Raw genomic sequence first — 26878 nt, 5'->3', positions numbered from 1 at the left:
TACTGCGCATGTGTGATTTAGCGTGAAGCAAACCAACACACAGAGCGTCTGAACTGAACTGATTCTTTTGGTGATTGATTCTGAACTGATTCTGTGTTAATGTTATGAGCCCATGTGCAGTCAACGCCAATGACGCCATTGCATCGAGTGCAAAAGAATCGGTGAACTGTTTTCTTCAACTGGTTTATTGAATCGAACTGTCAGAAAGAACTAACATTACTGGTCAAGAACCGAGAACCGATGCAACCGGTTCTTGACTCGTGAACGAGTCATTATCTGGCTCAGCTCGGTGTTCATCTCTCTCTTCACAGCAGTTCAGTCAGCACGGGCAGTCTTCTTCAAGCGCTTGTTTCGCTCAATGATGTGCCAGCTTCATCAAATCTGCCATCTACAGTTCTGGCAGTGGTTTGTAATGGAATGATTCGTAACATTATTATAATTATAACGAGTAACGATGCAGCACATAAAAAAAAATATCGGAGTAAAAGTATTAAACTCAGCGAAAATATGTACCGAAGTAAAAGTGGAAGTAGGAGAAAAAAAATAATACTCCAGTAAAGTACAGATACCGCCTTTTAGTACTTAAGTACAGTAGTGAAGTAGTTCTACTTCGTTACTATACATCTCTGCCTTTAAGATTAATTATTTGGAGAAGACTAAATGATCTGATAGTGTAGATGACAAGATGAAGGTAACTTGAAGATCAGGCTAAGGGACAGTACAAAAGGTCCTGAACATTCGCTGAGAGTACCTTGAGATGAAGGTTTCCTTGCAGAAGCATAACCTCATTGGATGTGTTTCTGTAAATTGTCATCCAGGAAGTAGACTGAGAACTTCACATATCTATTACAGTCTTCTACCTCATAAGATGGAGACTGAGAACATTGTTATATCTGGAGTCTCATTTTAAACACAGCCCAGAAGAGGTTTGTCGACTTGAGGAACTGCACTCCTGTTACTGTCAAAAGCAAACACACGTTATGACCCACACTTCATTCTAAATTAACTGCTCAACTGCATGAGGTGGGTGTACATTGCGAGAGTTTAGACCCAAGAAAAGCTGTGTATCCTTCCACACATTATGAGTCAGGTAACCTGATAATCATGTCCAAGTATTTCATGTGCATAAATTTGAGCACATTGTTCGAATGCTGTGGACCCTGCATATGCAATCGTTTACTTGAGTGAGCTAAATAATGAAGTAAACAGAATGTCTGTTTTACATTTGATGTAAATTTTTTTGATTAAATATGGCACCCTCATTAGTGAAGTTAAGCACTCAAATTACATAAAGTAATTATCCAGAAGTTAAACAAAATTATTAGGCATGCACCGATGTATCGGCTGATTTTTGATTATTTTAAAGCCATTAGCATTTGCATGGAGACAATGAGTTGCATGTAAGTTGTATAATCCAACGGTTTTCTCTGGGTAAAATAATTAAGTACTTGCCAAAACAAAATAAATCTGTACAAAATATAATTTGTCAGACAGTAATAGTACAGACAATAGTACATCCTATGCAAATGTAACGCTGATGCATCCAACAAGTAAATTGCCAGCTCTCAGCAGTAAATTCATCATAGGTAAGTCAGAGTTGCAATTCCCTGGTGGTAGTTTATCCGAGGATGTCACGAACCACCAAGCATTTGGCCTACATTTAAGTGAAAATGAATGGCAGATAATATTCAGCTTTTTGTGTGTTTGAAGCCAGCAAAAATGAGAAAAAAATATATATGTGTCGTTGCAATGCACTCTAAAGTACACGGAAAGGAAACCGAGACATCAGAAAACCGTTTTCTTTATTTAGAAAAATCTTTACAGACTTGAATGATGTTTTCTTTTATCTGTATGAACAACCAAATAAGTGTAGCCTAACAGTTGCAGTGATCGCACACACACACAACATATTTTTGCTACTTGACATATAACAGCCAGTTCATTATAAAAATGAAATACAGTTAGCACGCTTACAAAAATGAACTGAATACATGCCTCACAGACATGATAAATATATCTATATAAAGCTATAAATTACTACTTAATGAAAAAAAAAAAACGATTTCATTAGAATCATAATCCGTATAGAAGGTGCGTCTAATGAGGAGATGACGAGTCAGGCAACTTCATCCTTGGTACACAGACTCAGAAAACAGTAGTTTTTTAGTAAATAATTCAAATATCTATAGCCATCTTTTGAACGCAGAAAGGTTCAGCTGCGCTGACGGCACATAGACTATTTGATATTAATTTGGATCAGCAAAGGCTATATTTGTGAACCTACCTTTTCTGCGATGTCGCGCGTCTTACAGACTGCAATTTACAATCGCAACTACATAGTTCAACTTCAAGAATTTCACTAAATTGGTCAGCTCCCGACAGCATCAGGTGTTTTATTAATGGGGAGTCTAATTATTTATATATTTATTTCAATTAATGTAATCGATTAGATACCATAATATTTAGGCTATAATGGTCTATTATAAAGCTGATTGGTTTGTATCGGTGGCATAAAATGAAATTATATGCGTGCAGTCCACGAGTCTTGCACTTGGACCATAATGCGGCCCATGGGGAAAAAAAGGAATTTAGAGGAATCCCAAACTAGCGTCGCCGAGGACGACTGTGATGGAGGACGTCGAGTCAGTCTGCCGACACTGACTGAGGCACCAACTTTTTTTAGCTGCAGGTAGCTGCCTTTGGATGCTAGCGACAACAGACAACATTTTTTCCCCTATAGTTCAGTATTTTGGTTTGTAGTCGTCTATTGCGATGTCTCTCTTAAAGTTTGAAACAAAAATGTAACATCAACAAAAACAATGACCACATATACCCCTTTATGTTTACAGATACAAGTGTAGCTGTTTAGAGGTTAATGACGTCACAAAATTTACCGGTATTTTGGAATGGATTTGTGAATAGTGCTTTTCCGGAAAAAAAGAGGAAATGTCATTGACTGTATGAAGTGCATTTTTTTATTTACTGGTACAGTCGTTCTGGTAATTTTAAGGCAATTTACTGGTATTACTATTAATAGTGTGAATGGGGCTGTTGACAGCAAATTAAGTCCCCAATTATTCCTCTTTAAAATAAACTGCAGAACTCGTGTTCTGAGAAATTCTTTTTTTAGTGAGAACAATGATTAATAATTCAGTGGATTCAGTGATTCGGATTCAGTGGTTGAATGGTCCATTGGCTGATCTGAATTGATCCAATTACAATACTGCGGAAACACTGCTGCATTAAAAAAGGCAACGAAAAGGAATTATTTTTAGCAATGTAATTTATGGCACAAATTGCATTTATATTCTTTATCTTATTTTTCCAATGTCTTGTACCTTTAATAGCATTAAAACATCTCGGTTACGAAAGGTCACCCTAGTTCCCTGAAGGAGGGGATGGAGACGTCAGGTCGGTCACTGACGCAAAATGGGATATCACTTCGATAGACCAATCTACTTTGAGTGTAAACTAAACGGGCCAATGCACATTGGCATGCAATTATTGCATCCAGCTGCCGCTGATCACAGCAGCGTGAGTATAAGAAGGCAGCAGGTGCAATGCATACCAGTTTTTCGCTGAGGAGCCGAGCCGGTGACCCGGCAGCTCAGCGGCGGTACAGCAAACATGGCGATGGGACGTGGTGTCTCCATTCCCTCCTTTAGGGAACGAGGGTTACCATACATAACCGAGACGTTCCCTTTCAGTCGATCACTCTCGACGCAAAATGGGATCCCTACCAAAGTGCTATGGGTGCTGCCCCTTCCAGTGGCCTGTGTGAGCTGCCTTTGCCCCTATTAGGTGTAGGCCAGGGCTCGGAACAAGTCGTTCCACTCACCATTGTCAAAGCACTTTCTCACTGGAGGCTATACTAAGGCTATACCGTAGACTATAAACATACGAGTACTGCTTAGGTCTCAATATGGAACCCAGCCTTCCACGGGTCTCACGGATTCATCATGAAGGCCTGGCGCCGGACATTCCGCCACGTCCAGCTGCCTAGGGTGACAGAGGATCTAACCAGGGCCTCTCAGTGCCACTACCCGTTTGAGGTGAGAACACAGGAGGATATTGGCTCTGCACAAAGGCTATAGAACCTAGCGAACGTGTTAGGTGTCACCCAGCCGCAGCTCTACAAATATCTGTCAGCGAGGCCCCACGAGCCAGCGCCCATGAGGATGCGACACTTCTAGTTGAGTGAGCTCGCAACCTGAATAGGCAGGGCACACCCTGTGCCTGATAAACCAGGGTTATGGCATGCACAATCCAATGAGCCATCATTTGCTTTGAGATGGCAATCCCCTTCTGCCGGCCTCCGTAACAGACAAAGAGCTGGTCTGAGGTTCTGAAGCTCTGGTTCTGAAGGTCTATTGAAGCGATATCCCATTTTGTGTGAGTCATCGACGTGACATCGAGAGTGACTGACTGAAAGGGAACTGAAGTCACGTGGATGGGAATATTCATGGAAATTATATGCCAATAATGTTATGCATAGTAAACTAGGCATTGTAAGATCCATACACATATACAGTATTTTAGAGAGGAGACATCTTCCATTGGCATAGATTCTGGTGTATGCATGGTTTTAAAAATGTGAAAACATTTGTGCATATGCAAAATTTAGCTTTTCGGCGTAAGCACACCTTCAGGATGAAATCGACAGATTTTTTTATACATGAGATCCCTGTGTTTCCCCTACTAGATTGTGTTGTGAACTTCTGACTGTAGTTACTGATACAATAGTCTTGTTGTGTATAATTTGAACTAGGTAGGCTAGCTAGCATCTAATTACAACCATCGCACATCCCACTGAAATCACTATTTGTCAAAAAATTATTTTGAACTGCATATAGTCTGCAATTGAGAAAGTTAAAATGTCAGAACCTGCATCAAAATAAAATATGAACCACATCGTTATATGAAAAAAATGTTCCCCCTGATTTATGATTTGTTGGAAATTCTTAACATTGCCAGTAAGACTTGGTGAAGCATGACACTTATATGATGACCACCAGAATAGAAATAGTAAAGGATAAACTGATGTAACAGAACTATTCCGCAAGTAACATACAATTTAATTTTCAACTACAGAAGGTAAGACCAATTTTCTGTAGTTTTTTCAAGAATTTCTATGGCAAGTCAAACTCTTGAGAGTGAGATTCTGGAAGAAAACCAAGTTTCCACTGATTAGAGGGAACATGTGGCCAATAAGAAGCCCTCCTCTCCACAGTGCCTGTTGTTGTCTTATCTGATGACAAAAGACATTTGTTCCTACAGAAATGCAATCACACTGAAGTGAACCTTTTCCATAGTGACGTGGGAAGGGGATTTAGAATGCCATCGTGTCCGCTGTCACCTTCACGAAGCAGAGAGATCAAAAAGAAGGAGAACATGAATGTGGAATGTTCCTACAAGTCCCTCGAAGTTCGCATCACTCAAGAGTGAACAAGACAGGGAACGCATTGATGTTGTTCAGAAAAGGCTAAGTCTCCAGTTCCAGCCCAGAGTTCCTTCTGCATCCCAGATATTCATGGCAGATCAGCAAGATTAAACCCAGTGACAGAGAAAGACTCAATATTCATTCATGGTTATTTAACCACAGCAGAGCTATAAGGGACTTGCATTAAATTGAATTAGATTCATCAGGACAACTGAATGCCACTAAGGTAAAGGGTGGCTATATAATCATGAATCATTAGATACTAAGTGAACTGATGACATTGGGAAAATGATCCTGACCTTAAGGTGGTTCAGTAACTCTACTTCCAGTGCTGGATTTGATTAGTTCTTCATGGTATTAGGCAGAAAATGAACCGCAGCAAAGTTGCTGCAAAAAAAAGAAAAAAAAAAAAAGAAGAAGAAGAAAAAAAAAAAAAAGCTGCATGGGAGCTTTATACAGAGAGATAATTATCTAAAGACTCTTTAATTTCTATTTATAAATGATATATCTATCTATCTATCTTTTTTTGTGTTATTACTAATCAATACTACATTATTTCATAAAATTAACTCCCCTGTAAAACAAAACCAATTTAATCTCTCGGTTTGTTTTTCACAGCACAAGAGTATGAACAAAGAAATGTGGATGCCCATAGGCCCAGAAAGGGTAACAAAACCTTTGATAAAGTCTTCAGCATGCATAAATCAATGTTCAGCCTGTGAACACAATGACTTTCAATAAAATGTGTTTTAGAAGATTCTGGATATTATTATCTGACCTGAAGCAAGGGGTTTATTCAAGCTATAAAAAAGTCAATGAAATGAGGCTTTTTATAAGGGGAAATGGATCAAAATGCCTTCAAGTCAACTGCTGCCAAAAGAGAAGCTGACAACCCACAAAACCTGTGATTGCTGGATCGAAGTGTTCAATATCATGTGACATTTTAAGTGTTACTTCATTAGATCTTCTTTATCTGTCTGTCTGATGCTTAGGATACATTTTAAAGCAGAAATAAATTGAATTATTCTAAAAACGTTCTTATTTTGGAAATTATTATTCTAATATAACTGCAAGTAGCGCAACAAAATAAAAATATATGCATCCTTATGTTCATAAATTAATGAGGATTTATTGATTAGTCTGGCAACAGTAAAACACAACAGCTTTACATTATAAATATAGTTGAATGAACAAAAATAGGCCAAATAAATATAATCTGGAATGGGTGACTTATATATATATGTTATAATTTTTATGCCATATACATTTTTGTTTGCCATATTGCCCAGTCCTACACTATTTCTAAACCAGAAGCATTTGGTTTGTTACTTCAAAACTAAGTAACTACTAGAATCAGTGAAGGCTTCTATACTGGAAGTGCCCATTTACCCATTCGTTTGTTAAGAACACTATACTGAAAATTCCTGATTGGATTGTTTTTGAATCACAACAAAGAATTACCTACCAATCTGTTTGACTGCTTGAAGGATATTCTTCAACTCAAGAGTGGCTGCTGGGTTATTTTTCTTCTCCAGATGTTGGGTGAAGAACTGATCTATCTTCAGACATGTCAGACCGTTGTTTCATGCATTTGCTCTGCAAAAAGATGCATGTAACAAATAATGATTTTGATGCATGTAACAAATAATGATTTCATTTATTAAAGTAAAAAAGCTGTCCAAACCTACTTGGCCCTATGGGAAAAATGAATTGATCCCTCTTAAAACATGAAAGAACTGTGAATAACCACGTTATTTTAGAGAGATGAGTTAAATTTCACTAGCCACACCCAGACCTGTTGAATCAAGAAATCACTTAAATAGAACCTGTCTGACAAAGTGAAGCATGAGCAACACATCATGCCTCAATCTCAAAAATTCAAGAACAGATTAGAAACAAAACAGTTGACAGGTATCAGTCTGGAAAGGGTTATAAAGCCATTTATAATGCTTTGGGACTCCTGCGAACCACGGTCTGTGCCATTATCCACAAATGGAGAAAACTTGGAACAGTGGTGAACCTTCCAAGAAGTGGCCGGTCTACCAAAATTACTCCAAGAGTTGAACGACCACTCATAAATCTAAACTTAAGTTTAAACAGAAAGACAATTGGTTACTTTCACAATCCTTTCAAACTTGGAAGTATGCAAGACTGATCTAATAATAAATAATGCATTTGATGCATGTGCACAGTATACACAGAAGTGTCTGTCACAAGGTGACGATCTTTAGGGGCGGAACCAAAATTCGCCCGGACCGGAAAAACAGAACACCGGAACGTCCGGTAGCGCCGTAAGAGGGAAAATCAGGGAATTCGATGCACCTGTGCCTAGTTAGGGACAGCGGTTGGTGATTGGAGGATACGCTGGACAAGGCAGTACTTAAGGCCAAGTTATTTCACAGTCTGAGAGCTCTTTCTGGTGTGTGTGAAGCACTGTGTCGTGCCCGTCTTGGCGCGCTGCTGGTGGCTGTCTAACTCTCTCTCTCCCTCAGGCTGGAATTGTATGATTGTGAAGACATCGCGAACCTTAAAGGTTGAGAAGTGAACGGATTATACGGCGAATTGAGACGACGTGAAAAAGGGGATTGGAAGCGGCATTGATGTGAGTACTAAGAGCAAGCCGAAAGTGCCCTGTATATTGACCTGGCGTTGTGTAGATCTCCCCAGGAGGAGGAGGGCGGCCCTATCCCTAATATAGCGTGGTGGGAGAGCCGAAGGAATACTTATTGAAGTAGCCACAACGACGACATCACTAGCTAGGCCGCATATTCCATCGCCAGATCCGAACCAAGCGAAGTGAAGGAAGACGGGTGTCCTTTTCGTACACTGAGTGTGGTGGGTGAGTCTTCGTGCTGTGAAAACCTATAATTTTGACGTGGTGCTGTATATTGCTGTGGGTTGCTGTGTATTGCCGTGTGTCCTGTAAGATAAACCCCCGCCTTCACGCACTCCGTCGCGGGAGGACAAGGAGACTGCTGGTTCTAGCCTAGTTCAGTACAGTATATGTTGTGAGCGTGCTTCAGATCTCCGGAGATAGCACGGTACGCTGTGTTCAGCCCAGAGGTGAGAGTCATTCAAAGCAAACTAACTGTGCTATTGTGCCCAAGTTGATACCTGTGGAGAGAAAAGGAGAGAGAGTGAATAACACGAGGAGAAACAGAGGAAACCTGTACTTACAGTACGCTGTGTTCAGCCCAGAGGTGGGAGCTATTCAAAGCAAACTAACTGTGCTTTGTGTCCAATCTGATACCTGTGGAGAGAAAAGGAAAGAGAGAGTGAGTAACACAAGGAGAAACAGAGGAAACCTGTACTTACAGTACGCTGTGTTCAGCCCAGAGGTGAGAGTCATTTAAAGCAAACTAACTGTGCTATTGTGCCCAAGTTGATACCTGTGGAGAGAAAAGGAGAGAGAGTGAATAACACGAAGAGGAATAGAGCGAACCCTGTACTTACAGTACGTTGTGTCCAGCCCAGAGGTGAAAGCCATCTAAAGCAGAGTAACTGTGTTTTGTGTCCAAGTTGATACCTGTAGAGAGGAGGAGAGAGAGTGGATAACGCGAGGAGAAATAGAGCGAAACCTGTACTTACAGTACGCTGTGTCCAGCCCAGAGGTGAGAGCCATTCAAAGCAAACTAACTGTGCTATTGTGCCCAAGTTGATACCTGTGGAGAGAAAAGGAGAGAGAGTGGGTAACACGAGGAGAGACCGAGGAAACCTGTACTTATGCCGCTGCCTGTGGAGAAAGAGAAAGCGAGTGAGCACCCAAGGAACGAACTGTGTGAACCAGTACTTACTGTGAGCTGCAATCAGCGAAGAGGTGAGAGCAAAACCAAGCCGAATTAACTGTGCCTTTGCGTCCCAGCCGTTGCCTGTGGAGGAAGAGAAAGAGAGTGAGCACCCCGAGAACGAACTGTGTGAACCAGTACTTACCGTGAGTTGTATTCAGCGAAGAGGAGGAAGAAGGAGGGCGCTACGGATACCTAAGACTCTGGCCGGGCCCCGAGTCCCACGCCCCGGATCCCCGTGGCCCCCTTGCTCCCTGACCTCTTCCTGGCCATAGCCCATCTGGAGGGCCGAGTCAGAGTTTAGTTTTAATTGCCCTTTCCCTATTCCCCAAGCTATTTTTAAAAATTTAAATAAAGATTGTTTTATCACTTACTTGTTCTCGTGTTGTTTGGCCATTGGGTTGGCTTTGGGGACCTCCTCGAGGTGGAAGTTGAGAAGGGGTGTGGCTTAGTCAAAGCATAGCCACCCCTGGGTGTGACATGTCCATATGGCTTTTTTCATGTAATGAACCCTTTTGGGTGATGTATATTGTACAGTGCTGTGACTTTTTTTTTGCCCCTTTCTGTTTTTTTGTTTGTTGTTGTTTATTTTTTTGCATATTTGTCACATAAAAGATTCAGATTATTAAACACATTTTAATATTACAAAAAGATAATGCAATTAAATAAAAAGTGCATGTGCTTCTTAAAGGTACAATTTGTAAGATATTTCCAGTAAAAAATCCAAAAACCACTAGGCTAGTGTTATATATTTTGTCCAGCTGATTACTAACAATATCTCTAATGTTTTCAACTACTTGTAAATCATGAGAAAAATCCCATTCTAAACAGTGACACGGGGCAGTGCAGTCGCCTGTCAATGACGTTACTTACCCTTTGTTACTACCTTTACTGACGTAGAAACCACATGACAATATTGCCGTGGACAAATGCAGAAGTAGTGTCTAGCGTCCAGCAAACCACTAGCTTGCTTCAAGCAGCTCCTTATTTACTTCTTCTTGCATGTTTTATGGTGGATTATTTTACTTATTTATGGAACATAATTACTGTTTACCGTCTGCCGCTGGTTCTGTCGACAAGGACAGCTCCCGTAAACGTAAGTGTGTGGGCCAACCAAAAGACCCAAGAAGAGTTTGGGACAAGAGGAGAGAAAGAGCGAGGATCAATATCAGTGTTGCATTTTCTAGATGGAGAGAGCTTCGCGACAAACTTCAATTAGAAAGAGATACCGATCTCGCTTGTGTTTTACTCGACAGGGGAGTTGTTTTGATTTGTATCTCTACAGAAAATGTATGCTATTATAACGATCAACAAGATTAGTATTATGGGGCATACACGCCAAAGGCGGGGCATCGCATCTCTAGACCCGTACGAGGACTATTCTGATCCATACTCTCATCGCGTCTTTGCATTGACTTTGTATGTAATCTACTCGTGCAAATCGTTGAACTCGCGTTTGAAAACTATAACATGAAACACAATATTTATAAAACTTTACCTCCATTAAATCCATGATTTATCTTTCCATCTGACTGATGGCCAGATATATTTTTCAAGATATAATCTGAATTTTCCTCTCACAATTTTAAGAAAAATTTCATTTTTTTAATATAAACTCAGATTTGCAAGAAAAAAAATAATAATTAAAATTTGCGATTATTATTATTTTTTTATTCTGTGCTTTACACATAAATGGGTAATATGTTTATAACATCTGAAATAGTTTCAATATAAATATCAAGATACACATCATTGTGGCATAATTACCATAATCCCCCATCCCTGAGAGACTAGAAAATCTGAAATCATGTTATTTTGGGGTTCAAAATGCAGTAAAACATTAATGAAATAAGTTCCACAGCACACAGCTGAAGGATACAGTAAAGGGTTATTTGAATAAGTGCCTCGGTTTGTAATATCTGTTCAGTAGGTCATGTCACCGGGTCAGTAAGTAAATTAACACCATGCCATTGTATCAGCACTTCAGTGCCCTCTCAAACTCAGCATTATGAGTGAGCGCTTGGAAAATCCTGGACCATATTCTCTCTGTTCAAAAGCAGCAGCAGTGGCGATAAAGAAATCTGAATTTAGAGATGAGGAGAAGAATTTACACCTAACGGAGGAATGGCCTTCTGCTTCCACAAAATCCCAATAAAAGCAAAGTCAAGAGAGAGAGAGAGATTAAAGAGAAACAGAGCGGTCAAAGCTTTATTTAATACACTATGAATCAGACTCTCAAGGTCGATTAAATGAAGTATAGACAGAGGACATCAGATTACAAGGAGACAAAAGATGTTTTGGCTATTCATTAGAGTGATATAAATCTGTAAACTGATATTATCAGTATAAAACAGCACTTTGCAGATATATCTGTGGCCTTAAGTCCACTTTAATCCATATATCACAGCTAATCCATTGGTTAAACTTCCTAACTTTTGCCGACTATGTGTGAATAATTGGACATGACTACAGGTCATTAAAAAAAATAAAAATAATTATAATCCCTTCAGACATTGCTTGTGCAAATAACACCTAAAAAGCTACATTTATTAAATTTTTTGAGTCTTGCCAGTGCAGATATATATCACAATAAGCATTGTGCTTTAGTACTTTTAATATTAAGCAAAGTCTCAGGTTTTAAATTATGTCCATTGTATTGCAGTAGTCAAACAATAAATGCCGTCTTGGCACTGTTTAACCTGGAGTAACAGATCACTGTAGCACCTCAGTTCAGTAAAAGTTGCAGTGCCAGCCGTATGTGAACTAATCATCAACATGGATAAACATTCAAAGGTAAGTTAAAAGAAAGAGTACAACTTTACAATCTGTATCCTGTCTCATGTAATCACTCAATTAGCCAAAAACAAATGCAGGTGCCATAAACTCATTAGCCAGCAAGAAAAATAAACTGTAGAGAGGGGAATTTTGCTTAATAAATGCACCATTAGAATTTGTACAGTTCTTCAATGTTTAATTTATGTTTTAATAAATCCATCAAGTTTTATGACAGTTGCCATTTAAATGTTTATATTTATAAAATAAAATAAAAGCTAGTTGAAGTATAAATATTAATATGTAACTAACTATTATTGTTACAACTTCATTAATTTTAGCCTTCAATATTATAGTAATGTTGTAGCAACTGACTCTCATATATATTTTACAACATTAAAAACACAACATTAATATTTAGCACTGATTTGCACTAGATTTAAAAAAAGAATGCATATATTCTATACATATATTCTATGGGTATCCATAAAAAAAAAAAAAATAACAGAAAAGTATTATTCACACTAATTTATAAATTATACATACATTTATGTATGTGTGTGTGAGTGTGTGTGTATGTGTGTGTATTTTAATAATTTACTCACCAGTCCCTCCAGAAAAACGTGGATTTTTTTTGTGATTGTTGCGGGCAAAAAAATCCTTGATTTTGCGCCATGTTTTCTTAAAAAATGCGATGGAATATGCAGGATATTTTTGCAATTTTATGCAAAAATTGCAAAATGAACTTGCAAAAACTGCGGTTTGATGAAAAAGAGAAAAAAAGGTGATTCCCCTTACACCTTTTTCTCACTAGGCTACTACCTTAATGTAAAAAGTAATTTCTTATTACTTCCTATGATAAGCGAGCATACTAAATCACAGAATATTTAAGTTGCAATCTCTTAAAGCAACGTAAATTATTTTACATACTACTAATATAAGTACAACTTTTAAATCACATAATATTTAAGTTGCAGTCTCTTACTGCAACGTAAATTATTTTACATACTACTAATATAATTAGAAGTTTTTGGTACTGTTCTGTAACAAAAAAGTGCAATCTTACAACTGTAAAGTTGCATCAACTTCTGAAAGAAACTACAACATTGTTAGTAGCCTAGTGACAAGGGGGTGTTGGGGGATCACCTTTTTTTCTCTATTTCATCAAACCGCAGTTTTCGCAAGTTCTCGCAATATAATTTGGCTCCACTGTCATGTAACAAATCGGGAAACTGCTTCGCGCATTCTTTTGCGCTTATTTTTGTTGGCAAATAAGAATGATTTGTGTGCTTCAAGTTTCACCCTGGTTTCACCACGGGGTTTGTAGATGATGTTCACGTCATGTAATTACGTCACTTCATAAGGTTCCCATGGCAATAGGGGGAAAATGGCGCTTTACTTGTGTGAAGTAAACGCAACATTTTTCAACTTTTTGCTAATATATATATATATATATATATATATATATATATATATATATATATATATATATATGTGAGTTTTTTTCCAACGAAAATACAGGGATTATGAAATCATGCTAGCCCAGCATATTTTGCTTTCTGAAATCGGCAATTTATGCGGCAAAAGAGCGGCGTATGTGAAAAAATGCGACCCCGCATAAATATGCAGCCTTTGGCTGATTATGCATTAAATCAGGCGATCGCATAATCGCATTTTTCTGGAGGGACTGACTCACATTCAAGAACATAGTTTGCACTCATTTTTAATTGAATGAGCCACAATCAAAGCTGTTGTAAAAACAGTCTGTTCACACACATGATCACATCATTTGATTTCTACTCCTTTTCTAACAAACCATAAAGATAAAATGTCAAAATGAGCTCATAAAACTAAAATATGTTAAAATAACTGTCATTAAACAAAGCTCCGGTTGGATTCATTTTGTCTTACCTTGAGGTCATAAATGTCTTGTGTTAAATCATCATGTTTGCTGATGATAGAAAAGGAGTGCAGGGCTTCAGTGAGCCAAGGAGGAGACATGGTCAGCCACACTCAAGGCCGTCTGTGGCCAACACCTGTTCATGCGGGAAAGATGATAAATGTGAATATAGACAGTTCCTTCATGTGTCTTTAATGAAGCAGACAGTATGGACTGTAGCAATTCATTTTACTTAGGGTGCACAACATCTGACAGCAAAATCACAACAGATGACTGAGACAAAATACCTAAAAATTGCCAACTGTAAGTCGCTTTGGATAAAAGCGTCTGCAAAATGACTAAATTTAAATGTAAAAAGGTGTTTTAAAATGAATTAAATAGATAGCCAAAATCAAACACTTTAATTTTGACAAGACTCCTCAGATCCCCCAATCTGATGAACTCTTCCTCTAACATTTAAGAATCACAAAGTCTTCTGTCACACTATGTTCGATCTTCATTTTAGTATATGTACTGTTTTAACACGTAAAACCTTATTTGTGAAAAGCCCTGCTTCAGAAGTGCTAGTTAATTATAGACCAATCTCAAATCTCCCTTTTCTGTCCAAGATACTAGAAAAGGTGGTATCCTCACAATTATATTCCTTCTTAGAGAAAAATGGTATATGTGAGGATTTCCAGTCAGGATTTAGACCGTATCATAGTACTGAGACTGCTCTCCTTAGAGTTACAAATGATCTGCTCTTATCATCTGATCATGGGTGTATCTCTCTATTAGTTCTATTGGATCTTAGTGCTGCGTTCAGTGTTAATTTTGACAGCAAATTCGGATTTAGTCTTAGTCTTAGTCTTTTGAATAACACACCATTTAGTTTTAGTCACATTTTAGTCATCTGAAATGTTTTAGTCTTAGTCTAGTTTTAGTCGACTAAATATCATAAGAGTTTTAGTCTTAGTCTAGTCTTAAGTCTTTTAGTCTTAGTCTAGTTTTTTTTTTTTAGTAGAACAAAGTCAACTTAGTTGACTTGACTAAATGTTTCCATCAGTCTGTTATGGAATGGTATTTATAAAATAAACATAAGGCCTGCTCTCAATGAAAAATATACATGCTCTTTGAAAAAGATATGCATTCGTCCTGAATGATATGCAATGCATATGACATTCTTTCAAGATGAAGTACAGTATTATTGAAATAGACAACCACCTATATTATATTTGTATTGTATGTTCATTCTATTTCTTTATTTGTGATATTTACACAAAGTTTACATTTTTTAAGTTTGTTTTTGTTCATTTAAAATAGCACTGCATAGTCTTCACTGTAAAATAAAATACACAATCAAACCAAAATGTATTCAGACACCTTCAACGTTTCTTACAATATCACAGTTTATCTGCTGTAGTTTAGAAATTGGTAATAAAATATGACAATAACTCAGGGTTAAACTGTGTCAGAACAACAAATTCATCTTGATAATGTCTGTGGTGTGAAAAGGTTGCATTAGCAATTAAAGAAAGAAACACTTAAGCAAAACATGCTCAGGTCCCTAATCCTTTTTTTTTTTTTTTTTTGTATTTTTTAGTCACTAGTAAAACAATATAATCTATTCTATCTGATTTTTGGATTGACTTTGGATAAATTCTTGTTAAAACTACAAAGTAATTTAATCAAGAGCAGTGAGTGATTTACTTTCATTTTCATACATTAAAGACACTGACAGCAGAGCTAGTAAATTAGGCGCGGTCACTTTAAGAGACAAATGCATCCGTTATAAAGATACACATCCGATTTCTTTCCAACTCTTTACTTTCACTGAAGACACAACTACAGACCTTTTCGAACACACTTTCCAAGACGGGCATTTCGACATATTTAGTATGTATTTGTTGTCGGTACAAAAGCAAGAAGACTTTGAGACGCGTCTCTGCTTGCTCCCTGAACACCGCGCTGCTGAATTGAGCTCTTTCACTTTTCGCTCTTTTTCTTATGTTTATTTAAAATGCGATTTGTATTTGTTCGTTCAGGTGCAGGAGGACGCAAACGTCCTGAAGGAGAACTCGGTTCAGTGTTGCGCGAGTAACCAGCTGCTCAGTTAAACTTTCCCGCAGCGCGGGGCTGAAGCCAACTTGATGTGTTGAATGCTCGGAGCACGTTATAAAACGTATTCTTACACATTTCTGTTTTAATAAATGCTCATATTAAAACATAGCATTACACATAAGTAGGTACAAAAATAATCAGTGATACATTTACGACCCCATAAAAATTTGGGTCGCAATGGCATTTCAAAAGGTCGCAGTGTAGTTCCCTGTGTAAACAACTTAACTGTTATGAAAACGTCCTCGAAACTGTGCGAATTTCTGCAAACTCATCTTTGTTCTCTTTTCTGTGTAACTGCTGCTGCGTTTGTTTAGCTGTGGCGCTTGCATTTGCCGCGGCTTTTTATAATGGCTCGGCTGCTTCTGCATAGATCAACCTACCCTCAAAGATTCGCTCTGATTGGATCTCTTCTCCATTCGTCCCGCCCATATATTTTCGTCTCATTTTTATTCGTTGACTAAAGTGTCAGTTATATTTCGTCACGTTTTTCGTCATCATATCTGACTTTTTATTTAGTTTTTATTTAGTTTTCGTCCGTGAAAAAGGTTAGTTGACGAATATTTTTCGTCATAGTCTTCGTCAACGAAATTAACACTGGCTGCGTTTGACACAATTGACCACAGTATTCTTTTGCATAGACTTGAACACTTTGTTGGCATCAGTGGAAATGCATTAGCATGGTTTAAATCGTACTTATATGACCGCCATCAGTTCGTAGCAGTGAATGAAGATGTATCATATTGATCACAAGTGCAGTATGGAGTACCTCAAGGCTCAGTACTAGGGCTGCTACTCTTCACGCTTTATATGTTACCCTTGGGAGATATCATCAGGAAACATGGTGTTAGCTTTCACTGTTATGCTGATGATACTCAGCTCTATATTTCTTCGCGGCCCGGTGAAACACACCAATTTGAAAAACTAATGGAATGCATAGTCAATATAAAAATTGGATGACAAGTAATTTTCTTACTGCTAAATTCTGAAAAAACAGAGCTGTTAATTATAGGACCTAAAAGCTCTGCTTGTAATAACCTAGAACACTGTCTAAGACTTGATGGTTGCTCTGTCAATTCTTCGTCATCAGTTAGGAACCTAGGTGTGCTATTTCATCCCAATCTTTCCTTAGAAAGCCACGTTTCTAGCATTTGTAAAACTGCATTTTTCCATTTCAAAAATTTATCTGAATTACGGCCTATGCTCTCAATGTCAAATGCAGAAATGTTAATCAATGCATTTATGAATTCAAGGTTAGACTATTGTAATGCTTTATTGGGTGGTTGTTTTGCACGCTTAGTAAACAATCTACAGCTAGTCCAAAATGCAGCAGCAAGAGTTCTTACTAGAACCAGGAAGTATGACCATATTAGCCCGGTCCTGTCATCGCTGCACTGGCTCCCTATCAAATATCGTATAGATTTTAAAGTATTGCTTATTACTTATAAAGCCCTGAATGGTTTAGCACCTCAATATTGGAATGAGCTCCTTTTACATTATACTCCTCTACGTCCGCTACGTGCTCAAAACTCAGGCAATTTGATAATACCTAGAATACCAAAATCTACTGCGGGCGGCAGGTCCTTTTCCTATTTGGCGCCTAAACTCTGGAATAACCTACCTAACATTGTTCGGGAGGCAGACACACTCCTGCAGTTTAAATCTAGATTAAAGACCCATCTCTTAAACCTGGCATACACATAACATACTAATATGCTTTTAATATCCAAATCCGTTAAAGGATTTTTAGGCTGCATTAATTAGGTAAACCGGAACCGGAAACACTTCACATAACACCCTATGTACCTTCTACATCATTAGAAGAATGGCATCTATGCTAATATTAGTCTGTTTCTCTCTTATTCCGAGGTCACCGTGGCCACCAGATCCAGTCTGTATCCAGATCAGAGGGTCACTGCAGTCACCCGGATCCAGTACGTATCCAGACCTGATGGTGGATCAGCACCTAGAAAGGACCTCTACTGCCCTGAAAGACAGCGGAGACCAGGACAACTAGAGCCCCAGATACAGATCCCCTGTAAAGACCTTGTCTCAGAGGACCACCAGGACAAGACCACAGGAAACAGATGATTCTTCTGCACAATCTGACTTTGCTGCAGCCTGGAATTGAACTACTGGTTTCGTCTGGTCAGAGGAGAACTGGCCCCCCAACCGAGCCTCGTTTCTCCCAAGGTTTTTTTCTCCATTCTGTCACCGATGGAGTTTCGGTACCTTGCCGCCATCGCCTCTGGCTTGCTTAGTTGGGGTCACTTCATCTACAGCGATATCATTGACTTGATTGCAAATAAATGCACAGACACTATTTAAACTGAACAGAGATGACATAACTGAATTCAATGATGAACTGCCTTTAACTATCATTTTGCATTATTGAGACACTGTTTTCCAAATGAATGTTGTTCAGTGCTTTGACGCAATGTATTTTGTTTTAAAGCGCTATATAAATAAAGGTGATTGACTGATTATCCTTTACAATAAACTGCACTTTAATTGATTTAATATAATTTTTATTTGAGGTATCAAATACTTTCTGGGACCCTGTGGAAGTATGAATAAGACTGTCAGATACACTACATTCTGCAGAAGAACTGTGTAATACAAAGTGATTACTAATTGATTATGTAAAAAATGTAAACAATTTAACACTACTTCGCCAAACCACACACAAGTTTCAAGCGGTGCTGTTGCTTGCAAAGAGCAATGTAACAGTATACATGAAAGCAGTGTTGCTACATATGGTTAAACCATGTTACTTTGAGATGTACCATGTTATATACAAAGTCTGTGTGTATCCCCCTAAAATTTTAAGTGCTTTAGCAGTGGCACTGAGTATTTTTTTGTAAAAGTGGTTTAATATTTTTTACCAAGTTATACTAGTAATGTTTAGAGCTCACAATGATATGCAACACAATGATGTTCTGGTATATAGCGTTTACAGGTCATGTAGTGTTTTTGCAGGCCAATAGAACATACAGTATACTGCAAGGCCTAACTCAAATAAAGCTTTAGATAAATAGCCAAAAGTCACAGGATTGTGGACATATAATTTTAGTAATAAGTGATGTCTGAAGGACTATCAAAACAATGTATGTTATATTTTCACAAAATTGGGCCCCATATCTTCCATGAATGTACTGCTGAAATGCCCAAGGCAAGGCTGTTCAAAGAGCTTCATATCTCAGAAGACCCTTTCTGAATGGTGTCATTGTAGATATAGCAGTGTGTAACACTAACCTGATTTAAACAGCAGAGAGGCTGCACCCTGACTTAACCATGGGCAAAGTCGTTTAGTGTAGTGTTAAATAAATCCCCATCCAGACCTGTAGTAACACAGAGCAGCAGTTATTTAGCACTCGAAAAAAGTGACTGTGTAGTCAAAGGTTATCCACAAGAGAACTGACTGTGTAGATGATTGGCCACCCACAACTGTGCTACATTAGCTACATATGAAGAGATTGGTTCCAAAACACGAGAAATGCCTTTTTTTTTTTTTGACAGAATCAGTATTGTCATGTTTTCTCTCTTTTTTTTCCCAAACCATGACAAAAGCCAGTCCATTTCTGTACACTACTGAACTTATTTTATTTTTATCTTTGTTCTGTTGTTTTTATTTGTGCTTGTAATTTGTAATTTTATTTGTGCTTGTAATATAAATATATTATTTATTTTTGCTGATAGACGTTAATCGTGTGTGTTTGTTAAAACTGAAAATATCACTTTGCCTACTGCAAACTGGTGTATAGCATTTTAGTCTTGCATTAAGCTTAAGCCTTGTCTGTCAAACCAGACAAATATGCCTTCTGTTAATCACATCATATTTGATCAGAAAGTGTAGCATAGATGAAGACAATAGAATGTCTTAAATATACAAAAAAAAAAAAAAAAGATTCCCATAAGCCATTTAATTAAATCCTGTGGTGTGAATTTAGCATAACTGTTCGGACAGACCAAGACCTTCACCCACACTAGTCTTATTGACAGTGGGCATCTGGTAATTCCAAGATTAATCTTTTTATGTTCGTGAGAAGGCGCTTTACCCCAAAACTGACTGACAAAACAAAACTGAAAAATATGGTAAGCAAGACAAGTTGATCAAAGTTATTATTTCTGCGTTTTAGATTATGTCATTGTAAGGATATCATCAGGATTTTATTTTTTTATTAACTTTATATCAACTATGCACTACATTTGTTTTGCCATTTAGCCTTGCAGTTTAGGTAGTTATTCCACTCTTTAATTAACATGGTGCACCACTTCAGCTTGGAGGGACTGACTGTGGGATATTCATGTTGATGGTAAGTGGTAATTTAATTGCTATACCATTATCTCTTTGTGTGCTAAACACTGCATTCGTTAATTTAAAGGGGTCATATGATGCTACATGCACTTTTACAAGTTGTTTGAACTGATTTGTGTTGTGGCAGCGTGTTTACACAACCACCCTAAAAATATAAAAATGCACCCAGTTTTTTTTTTTTTTTTTTTTAACATAAATTAAACATTTTACATAAATGCGCCTAAGTTCATGTCAATCATTTGTAATCCAGCTTCATTTACAAAAGAAGTGAATGTAGATTTTTTTAATGAATTTAGCAGATTGCTTTTACTAAAAATGTGCTAATTAGCAAGTTTAACAATGAATGCGGCTAAAGTAAACACTCTCTCAAGAGAGCAGCTGGAAGAGAAGGGCGGGGTCAGCAGAGCTCATTAACATTTAAATTAAAATGCTGCAAAACTGCGTGCTCTGAAAAGAGCTGTTTTTGACCGGGTAAGAAAAAAAGGTGTTTTTTACACTACCATTGAGAAATTTTAACCAAACAATGTCACAGTCTTTCATTAAGACCCTAAAGAATCATATCAACTTGTGGAAAATGGGCATACTATGACCCTTTTTACATCAGAGTTTTGATTTAGCATTTCAGTATACCCTGTACAGTATGCGAACGTTGTGAGTATCATCATGTTTAAAAAAATGGTAAGGTTTTTATCAATTTCATTTTTTTTGTTCAACAAAAAGGACAGAAAACAATGCAATTTTTATGATTAATACTTTCAATTGCCATCTTTTATCAGTCTGACATGCCTGCAATCAGGAGGTGGTGGTGTTGCCATAATTTACTACAGGCATTTCCTCTGGCAAGGTATGATACTTTTAACTATAATATGGATGAAGATATCCATTATTTGCATTCCCTGTATTCAGGTCTTTTGTAATAAATAATAATGCACCCTGAAAAAATAAATACACTGATCTGTTACTTTTTCGTCAAAGCCAATAGTCAGTCAACCGATAAATAATCCATCCGGATTTAAACATCCGACTGTGCCCGACGTGGACTTCACCCCGACTAAGAGAAAATGTATCTACCTAGCATCTGAAGTGCAGTACTAAATGAAAAATATGACCTTAAAAAAAAAAAAAAAAAAAATCATGTTGCCTTCTTGAGTATCAGTAAATGTTTTCACCTTTTGTAATAGTTGTATGAGTCTCTCAATTGTCCTCAGTGTGTAAAAGATGTCAATATAAATTACAATATCATGCAGTCATTGTTGGAAAGGCTTCAAATATGCACAAGATGCTGCAAAAACATAATTTTGTGCAGAAGCTGGATGATTTTTCAGAAGAACAGAATGCAGTTGAACTGTTTAGCACAAACAAGGGACTTGTGAACAATCATCACAAAAAAAAAAAAAACAAAAAAAACCCCTTGTGGATCATCCAGGAAATGAAACTCTGCAAAGGCTATGTAAACCTATGAGCACTATTATATTGTTTGACTACAGTGTGTGCATAATTATTATGCAATCTTAACTACTAATAATGTATAAGTGATATATAATTGTTATCAAAGGAAGTGAAAAATGCCTTACACTCAGGAGTGCAGAATTATTAAACAGGTTTTCTTTTACAGAAAAAAATGCGCCAGAAAAGAGATTTAACTCAGACTGAAAAGTCAACAATCCAATGCCCATGAGAAATATTCAAAACTAAATCATGCCTACTGGCCAGTGAAATGCTCATTGGGTCAATATGGTCAGAAAAAAAGAAAAGACACATCACCTGTAAACAAATTAAGTATTAAGGTGAAGATTTAGGTCTGAAACCACCAGGAACATTTTAGGCTTCAGTGCTACCCTTTTCAAAAATATGAACCTAATTCTCCAGAAAACAAAGTATTAGGTTCTCAGGGACTTTTCTAAGATAAACAATCCTGAAACAAGATCCCCACTTAATAAGAAAAACATGGTGTGTGATTGTGATTGTTAAATACACAAAGACTGATTGTTTTAGAGATTTTATGAACCGGTTGAGAGTGATTCCTGAGGTATCGGTACCAGTTCAAGTCAGCAGCGGCGGTGGTGAAGGGGTCATGATGTGAGCTGCTACAACGATTAGCAAGATGGACCTTCCAGGGTTAGAGATCCCAAAAGCTACTCCCAGATTCTTGATTAAAAATACTTTAAAGAGTGGTACACGTTGATGTGGTGCTGGTCCTTCAAGAGTCATTCTCAACCTATGTCTATAAAGCCTATAAAAATCAGTCTTCATCTATTTCAATATACTCCAATTTGTTCTTAAGTGGGGTGTCATATTTTAAGAGTTTTTTCTAAGTCCCTTTTTTGTTACACTTTCGCTGCCCAGTCGTCATGATTTCATTTAGGAATTTCTGCATTGCATTACTTTTGAATATTTCTCATGGGCATTTAATAATTGTTGACTTTTTTATCTCTTTTCTGGTGCATTTTACCTGTAAAAGAAAATCTTATTCACACCTTATAAGGGATTTTTCACTTACAGCCTTTAACAATTATATTTCATTTATATATAATTAAATACAAAAAATAATGGTGGTTTTTAAAATTGATGTTGTTTGGATTTGGTAAAATGTGCTTAAAAGTAAAATATGAATAGGAATATAATACTTGCATATGCACGTACTGTATAGTTTGTAATTACCTTTCCTGTTTCATAAAAGTGCTTGAGCAGCACTTGACTAATTACATCATTATAGAAATGTCTTATCTTTTTGCACAAAGGACTTGGCAGTGATGAAACCGATTCTGCTGGCCTGTGACTGGGTGGAGGAAAACAGACCCCAATTTGCTGGGAAAGTTCACTTACCAGATCTTAAGAATGACCAAGAATGATGCCTTGTTGGCCATAACAATGTGAGACATATTTGTTGACAATATCTTCCATGAAGGTGAAATGGATGGGGACAAAATCTGTGCTCCCTTCCTTTTCACCTTTGAGAGAATTGATGACATGGAGTTTTTCTTCCAAGAAATAAATGACAAAAGAAAAAAGCTAACTATCTGATGTAGATGATCTGGGTAAATATTGTTTTCTTAATTGTTTTTTTTATTGTGGGGGGGGGGGGTTCTTGAAAATAGATATTCAATTTTATGTATTCCTATTATTGTGTTTCTAGATTGAAGATTGTTAGCATAACATAAGTTTTTTTAATAAAGGTTAATAGAAATAAAATATATACAGCGACACTTGAGGGCAGTGAAGGATGTCACTCATAAATTGTAAATTAAGTAACACTCCCAGGCATCTAATAAATGTTTTTGCAATGGTTACCACATGGCTGGTTTCAGACCAGTAACCAAGGCAGGTAGGTAGGTTACTTATTTCCATTTGGTTAAGACAATCAGAGTCCATCCGAAATTATATTCACGACTACACTGTTGTGCATATGCAACAAATGCATTTTCAATTTAAGGTGGTAGTCCTAAGTGTGCATTTAAAAAGGAATAAGTGAAGACAAACAAACACAGTTTGGTGATACAGTTCAGAGAAGAGGCGGTCATATATGGATCAACTTACTATGTTGTGTATTTTCATCATTTTGATATGAAAAATAACATATTGATTAAAAAGAAAAAAAAAATATTGTGAAAAAAAAGTATCATGGATTTATAACATTTTGAAAAAAAAAAATTATATTAATGCCAATTTATTCCTCTTCTTGTTCACAACTCGCTTTGCTTCTTGTTTCTGTAAAGGAAATGCATTTATACTGTATGTATATTTGTCGAGTGTAAAAAACATGAACAAGCACAACTATGTAGGAATTCGGTCAATTATAGTTTGACAATCATAACACAACAGTATTTGATCTCAGACTGCCATGACTGACAAATCACAGTTGAGTAATTCAGAGAGCTGGATAAAACTGGACTGAAACGATAGGTTGCTGACTCCACAGAGGAGTAAAACAGCAAAGCAGGGTTACTTATTTAGTACTATTGCACAGTATGTATGTCAGGATATATACTCACACAAGAAGACAGATGAATCGCAAGCAAGTTGTATTGAACAGAAACGGTGCAGGAGTGCAAAGAAAAGTAACTAAAGCAAATGATAAGGTAAACAGTAACTAGTGTCTTACAAGTCAGTTTTATATACATACATATACATGCACTAACATTTGTATAGCATTTATGTACAAATAAAAAAAGTTCCTGTGCAAAACTAAACTTGTAGTTAGACACTGGTTTGGTATAAAAACATAATAATTTTCATGCTGTGCAGGGCCCCAGCACCCCTCTCGAATCAATGTAAATGGTATGACCCACAGTTCAGGTGCTTCTGCTGCGAACCTTCCTTGAATCAGATAATGAGACAGGAGACTAGAGTTAGCTGTGATATGAGCTAGGAAGACAGGGGAAGAGTCATGTCTTTCCTTAACAAAGGAAAATCAGGGGGTCAAAAAACAAAAAGAAAAGAAGATTAAAGAGAGAAAGGCAAATGAGGGCAAGCAGTTGCCCACTCAGTTTTTGAAAAGAAAGGTGAGCTCCAAATGCATCATCAAGAATTGACATTGTTTTAACATAAATATCTACGTTAGGGGTTCTCACCAGAGTCAGAAGTTTAATGAAATGCTATTAAGTGAAATGCTATTTCATGCATACTGAGTTTTTTACACTGTTAAAGAGTTGGATTCCCATGAAAAACATGGACAAAGTTTCAAAAATTAAGTTGTACGTTTGAAGGATTTTTTTGTTCCAAAAATACCTCTTCCGGTTTGTCACAAGTTTCGGAAAGTGTTTTTTCCGAGTATGGGTCTGACGTTAGATGGAGCGGAATTTCCTTATATGGGTCCTAAGGGCACTTCTCCCCGAAGAGCGCACGCTCCCGTATAGCAGAGCACAGCAGAGACATTCACTGATCAGAGCGAGAGACCGAATTGTCACAAAAGAAGTGTGTTTTTGGATGCCAGGGCAAGACAACCCTGCACAGATTACCACAAAAAAAAAAAAAAAAAAAAACAGCATTAAGGGACCAGTGGATGGAGTTTATTTTTACAGAGCATCAACGGAGTTGTGCAAGTGTTTGTGTTTGTTCCCTGCATTTCGAAGATGCTTGTTTTACAAACAAGGCCCAGTTTGACGCCGGATTTGCACATTGTTTTTTCTTAAGGATAATGCACTCCCAACGAAAAAGGGTCACGATCGTGTGTTGGAACCGCAGGCGGTGAGTAAAACTGCTTCAAATATCTCTGTGTTGTTAACTTAGCTATCGGCGCGTAAGCACATCAAGTAAACAACATGCGATGTTGGCATCAAACTGCACTTTCCACATGTACAGCTGGCGCTGGCACTGGCTCTGAAAACACTGGCTCTGATTGGCTACCATGAAACATAGGGTTGCACGAAGTGTCGTTAAAGCATCGATATCGCGGTATACGAATCCACGATAGTCACATCACAGGATGTGCGATGTAGGCTGTCGTAGTTGATCTGTTATTTATTAACTGTATGGGCCAGCTGCTGCCCGGCCCTGACGAATGTGATTCGCGGATTAATTGCACAGCTTAACCATCATAGAGTGAAAGTTTATCATTGACAGGACTGAAAAACACATGCAAGTTTAACAGGGCAGAGAGAGGGAGCGCGAGAGAGACAGAGAGAGCGCGCGCGCGAGAGAGGCAGAGAGAGAGCGAGTCGTCTTCAAACAACACGAGCGCTGTCTTGCTCTCTCTCCCTCGCGCATATTAATCAATTGACACGATGGTGTCGATGTTTAAATCATTTAAAATGAGAATGTAAGTGTGCTCACCCCATTTTTGTTTGTAAGAAAAAATATTGCAATATATATCACAGAAAAATAAAATATCGCAATGTCATTTTTTCCCAATATCGTGCAGCCCTAATGAAACATATAACTCTGCCTTAGCTAATCATAATCGCTTATCTTGTTTTTAACCCACCTCCTCACTCGCTGTGTGAGCCGGGGGTGTGTTTGGATTGCATAGTTTATTAAATCAATGCATAGTAACGCACCGCATTTAACTTTCAGTAATTGTAACGGCGTTGTAACGACGGGAAAAGTATTAGTTAGATTAACCCGTTACTGAAAAAATAACGTCGTTACCTAACGCCGTTCTTTTAAACGCCATTATTCCAAACACTGGTAATGTCACAGCTTCCAAACTCTCTCAGCGCAAAAGCCTACTTGCGCTCGTGATTCTTTAGCTCTGCCCACACGTCACGCCTCCAGGCGCTCATGTTTTTCCGGGAAAAATCAGTACAGACTATCTTTCTCTTATAAATATAATAAAACGAAAGATTTTTTGGAGTTATGAAGGATGCAGTGCTACTCTATAGGTACTCAAGATTAACAGGATATTGAGTGAAAACGAGCATTTCACCCCCCCTTTAAGTACAGGATTGTTCTCAGTTTAATGCACATCTTAATGATTGAAAATGACTTAGCCTATGTTAAAACATAATTCAAAGACTGAATGTCTACTTTGGCGGTTAGTGTACCCTGTGCTTCTTCAGTCTGCATTTATTTTAAACAGACAAATAATCAGCAATTAACTTACCTAGCCTACACTTTTAAAAAAGGTA

At 37.5% G+C, this 26878-nt stretch overlaps 1 long non-coding RNA gene across 1 annotated transcript in view; it reads right to left on the bottom strand.

The window, feature by feature from the left end:
- LOC113108989 (uncharacterized) overlaps positions 1-24364 on the bottom strand; it is a 32155-nt gene extending 7791 nt beyond the window's left edge. Inside the window, exons 1-4 of the long non-coding RNA XR_003292833.1 lie at positions 24305-24364; positions 19250-19335; positions 13909-14033; positions 6906-7036 (exon numbers count right to left, since the gene is read on the bottom strand). This is a non-coding gene — a long non-coding RNA (uncharacterized LOC113108989). The remainder of the gene's footprint in view (positions 1-6905; positions 7037-13908; positions 14034-19249; positions 19336-24304) is intronic.
- Between the last annotated feature and the right edge of the window lie 2514 nt (positions 24365-26878).

The sequence above is a fragment of the Carassius auratus genome, chromosome 9, assembly GCF_003368295.1.
Source record: "Carassius auratus strain Wakin chromosome 9, ASM336829v1, whole genome shotgun sequence".
Classification (NCBI taxonomy): Eukaryota; Metazoa; Chordata; class Actinopteri; order Cypriniformes; family Cyprinidae; genus Carassius; species Carassius auratus.
The sequence above is the reverse complement of the archived record's forward strand: the minus strand, read 5'-3'. Positions and strand labels throughout refer to the sequence as shown.